Source organism: Coffea arabica, chromosome 3e (genome assembly GCF_036785885.1).
Source record: "Coffea arabica cultivar ET-39 chromosome 3e, Coffea Arabica ET-39 HiFi, whole genome shotgun sequence".
Lineage (NCBI taxonomy): Eukaryota > Viridiplantae > Streptophyta > Magnoliopsida > Gentianales > Rubiaceae > Coffea > Coffea arabica.
The window spans coordinates 26,588,808-26,593,741 of NC_092315.1; the positions used below are offsets into that span (position 1 = coordinate 26,588,808).

At 36.8% G+C, this 4,934-nt stretch overlaps 1 pseudogene; it reads left to right on the forward strand.

Annotated features, from left to right (window-relative positions):
• Window positions 1-311: 311 nt before the first annotated feature.
• LOC113736662 (uncharacterized) lies at window positions 312-2,204 on the forward strand (annotated as a pseudogene).
• Window positions 2,205-4,934: the final 2,730 nt, after the last annotated feature.

A 4,934-nucleotide genomic window follows, 5' to 3' on the forward strand; every position in this document is an offset into this window, starting at 1 on the left:
ATTAATTCTCTTCAGCTCATAGGGGCAGACAAGATGTACTTATCCTTTATCTTTGGAGAAGCGAAGGTACTTATCTTAGTATTTAGAATTTTTCCTAAAGCTATAATTTGTTGTCCATTAAAGTATTCTTTTCCCATTCTTTTCCCTGAGTTGGAGAGGACCCATACACTTAGCCTCCTCACTAAGCATCTTGGTGGTGGTTGCCGTTACAGCAGCCTCCATTATCTGTTGCTAATACCTGTTGGCCGATTGGCAAATAACTCCTAATGTGATATCATTATTTATATGCATTGTTATAAATATGTCATGCATTGGTAAGTTTTTGACTGGATTTTGATGAAGTTCTTTTTGGTGGTTTGTTTTACAGAAAAAAAATATGATGATGGTATTAAAGAATGCACAAAAGCATTGGAGCTAAACCTTAACTACATAAGTGTTTTGCTAAGAAGAGCAGAGGTGTATGAAAAGTTGTAACAATTTGAAGAGACTATAGCAGGTATGTCGGTGTAAGAATTTGAATATTTTACTGTCATTGAGCAGCTGCTGGCAACTTCTAGCACAAACTTGTGCTTATAAGAAGACTAATCTATGATTTGTGGTGGCTTTATTATATGTGTAATGGCTGCAATCTTGCTTGTTCTCTCTCTCTCTCTCTCTCACACACACACACACACAAGCACACACACACGCAAAGCCAATGGCATTCATTAATCTTCTCATATAGTCCATATGGCTTTTCACAATTTATTGTTTCCTATGCTGATGTTCATTACAATATGCAGATATGACAAAGGTTTTGGAAGTTGACCCATCATATGATCAAGCTAGAAGACAGATTGTTCGCTTGAAGCCATTAGCAGATGAAAAACGTCAAAAGATGAAGGAAGAACTGATTGTTGACCATTGGTGGTATGAACTTCTTTGGGTAGTTGCTGTTAAATGATTCTTTATTGCTCTTCATGTGTAAATATAGGAATGCTTCATTTTTGCAAAAGAAAATGTGTTCTGGGGGAGAAGAGTGGAGGAGGAGGAGAGGATCTGGAATTTTTGCAAAAGTAAGAGGAACTAGTGTGAGCTGAGGTGGCTAGTGCATTAGGAAGATTCTGGAGGAAGGGGAAGGTTAATGTGAGCAGATAAAGCTTTGCTTCAGGTGCTGCTAAAGAATAGATGCTTGTGGAAGTGATGGACAAACGATTATTGAGATTAGCAAAAGGATGGTTCAAGGGAAATGTATGCACTTCCATATATGTGGACTACAGTGAAGGTATTTCTTATGGTATGTGTTACTGTGCTTGTACAATTGAGCGTGCTTTTGTCTGCTTTTCCTTCATAACATTTAGTGCCTGAACAAATTGCATTTAGTTAAGCTGAGGTAGTTCAAGAATGAACTACATTTGTTTCTGTCATCATATCCTGTGATGCGTGTTGAAGTGATGGACTCATTTTGTAGTGAAGTATTTGCAAATTATTAATTGCCTGGCAATGCTTGAAGTTGTAGAGGGCGAATTTGTTCAAGCTCTTCATGGTTTATTTTGCTGCATTTGGAGATCATGATTAAATGAGAATAGATTCTTGTACTTTCCTGAACCCAAGGTGTAGATTTTGGAAACCATACTATGTTGATAGAACAACTCCAATCCTTTTGTTTATGTTTTTATTGAACTTCTGATCTTGGTTTGTCTGCATATTTTCAACACGCCTTGTGCAGTTGAGTCACTTTTTCTGAGTTCATTGGCAGCCAACATTATTGTTTGTGACTTTATTCTTACATTCTATGGGTTATATCTGCTTCTCCTATTCCTTTTTCCCTATTTAGCACCTCAAGCAAGGAGAGTTCATTTTGTTGAACCCTGGATAATTGCAGCAAAATCTGCTTAACTTTGTCTGCTTTACTTTGATACGGTTGATGGTGAAAGTATTTTAGGGTATCAATTATTTCCAGTTTATATGTGTGTTCAATTGCATATGATGATATCTCTCACGAAGTTGAATTGTTTACCTTTTGATCAGGTAAGCTGAGGGAAATTGGAAATTGCAATTCTGGTCAATTTGGAATGAACGCTGACAATTTCAAAGCTGTGAAAGATCCAAACACTGGTTCATATTCTATTCCATTTCAGTGCTAATATCTTTTACAAACTTCACATATATTCTTTAGTTTCTGGAGCTATGGATCAAATGGACTGAAATCTTAAAGAGGATGAAGCACGTTTCCTCGCACTGTTGATCTCAGTCGTATGATTATGTTTGTACATATAACTTGAGAAAAAGAAATTGATGTGGCTTTTTGCCATAATATGTTATAAACAGACTTAAAGTTTCACTTTACTGGAAGTTTCTTATAGTTGCTTGTCTTTAGTACTTTCCATTTCTTCGTGGTGTTGTCCATGGTTTTGATACTGTTTTGGAGGGCATCTGAAGGTGCAGCATAATTTATGCTATCAATGTCTTTGTCATGATCTGTTCGGAGAGTAGCATAGAAATGAAGAACCTTGCACGCAAACAGGGTGAGAGTCCACCTCCTCTTCCCACCCATCCCAAAAAAAAGGGTAAATTCTGACTAGATATCATATCATAGCTACACTAAAAGTGTGTAAGCTCGGATGAACAGTGAAATGGTCTGGTTACTCCGTAATTTTCACGAACTCTGGGGGTGTTTGTTGGTTGCATGATTTTTGGGCGGCTTGGGGACATGTGGGTGCAGACAGCCTCATTGAATCGGGTGCACACTCCTTCCTTTGCCTTCTCTCTCTCTTCCTTGCTCTTAATTTCAATCAATCCTTGCTCTCTTCTAATTACCACTTTCTTTCCTGCTCTTCTAATTACCGGACCAATTTCTCCCCTTCGCTTGCTTACACCTTGCAGCACAACTCAGGAATCAAGGTAAATCTCTCTCTTCTCCTAGTCACCATCCCTCCTTCCTCCAAACTCCAGCCCACCACCCTTGCTGCCCCTTGCTATGTTTGTTACCAGCTTTTGTTTCGTGAGATTCGGTTGGACTTGGTTTTTGGAGCTTAATCCCCTCTCATTCCTCTTCCTTTTCTTTGCTTACATAAAATTGTCTCTCTCTCTCTCTTTTTACTACAATGAAATCGTTTATGTTTTTTTTTTCTTGTGGATTTTATTTCAGTAGGTTTCCATAAATCAATTTGTACTTTTTTCTTTTTTGCCAACAGTAAATTCTTGAAAAATTGAAACTTGCGGAAGAAAGGCAAATGGAAGGAAGGGACTCACTTTGGTATCTCTGAACAGGTTTATATCAATCACTTTGCCTTACAATTGTCAAAGGTTAAAGGAATTTAGTTTCTTATATTGCAGTTATGAGTACAATGATATCTGATGACGTAGTTATATATTGGGCTGTTGATAAAACCATAAAAGTGGGTAGGGCAAACTGCAGTTTAAGCCAAACAATTTAACTGCTTTCAAACATTGTATTCGCCTCAATTAATATACTTGATGAGTAGCTTCATTTTTTTTTTTTTGGGGTTAAACGGCACTAAGTTGCTTCAGTTGTATATTGTATAGGTATTGTATAAAGCTTCAGTGGCTGCTTTGCTTTATTAGGGTCTAAAGTTGAAGTGGATGTTGCATCATGAGTTTAATGGTCCAATTAAATTTCTTAATTTAAGATTAAATCGTTGCTGGATGTTTATATCTTCTACACCCAAAGGCTGCAAATATTTAGTTTTCAAAATTTTCAAACATATACTCTGATGTACTATAAAATTTACGATTGTTAGTACCTGATCATTGTTGATGTATGTGAAGAATATTTTCTTGAAGTTTGAGCATAAAAGTTAATCTTGATTTCTTAGGCTTTTGGTCAATAGAGATTGCACTGACGTGGGCTTGAGTTAAATAGGCATCGATTTCTTTCCTCCACCTGTATCCCACGCGCAATTTTAAACATCACTTTGAAGGTCTATTTTCGGTTTTCTACTTATGTTCCAGAATTCTCTCCTCTCATTCACAGCTCTTCTTCTTTCTTTGACTTACCCTTCTTCTCGCCTGCTCTCATATACTTAAAACTCAGTTCTTTTTTGGTCTTTCAAGTACAAACCAGGCACTTTGCTTCTTAATTCTTTTCATGGACATGATTTTCTCATAATTTATTTACATCCCAAGTTAAGTGGTTATTTATTGCAGTGAATTGCCTTTTGTGACAATATTTTTTGGATTCAATCCTTTAATAAATCAGGTGGTTGACTACAAGGTCTCTTTCTGCATGATTTAAATACATACAAATACCAATAAACTCTTTACAATGGAAAGACGTAACTGACGAGAGGTACTGAGGGAGAGGCTGGAAAGACGAAGCTCTATTGAATATTCCACCCAATTTGTAGATTGTAAGTGCCATGTGGCAGCCCCAGGCTCGAGTTGATTATGTTGGTGTCACTGAACCTCCATGGCCTTCCTCCTTGTGAAGCTAATGCTATTGAATCTTCTCTCTTTTGGTTTTGGTCATTGATTTCAATTTGAACTGTGTTTTTTAGGTAATGTTTTGGTATTTATGCTTTATTTTGTTCAAAATGGAAACTTTGAAATGATCTTTGCTACAACCTAAAATATTTTGGGGTCGGGATTATCCAGGAATTTAACCCTATTCATATGAGTTCAATTTGAGGGAATTTAACTATACATTCCATGCTTATTGTTCAACATGCTTTGATGTATACTTCAGTTATAATATGGGAGAGCTGCATTACCCAGCTATTCGACTTTGGATTGGGCAAGGATGAATGGACAGTTGATAAAAGCCATTTCTCCACGAGTTATGGAAACATATTGATATGCAGCATTACGGTATCTAGGTACTCCTAAGAACGCTTTTCATATCCCATATGCAGTTTTGTGCTCTTGATCTCATTTTATTATGGCCCAACCTGCAATTCTATTTTGTTTTAAAATTGAGTCAACATGGTCCAGTT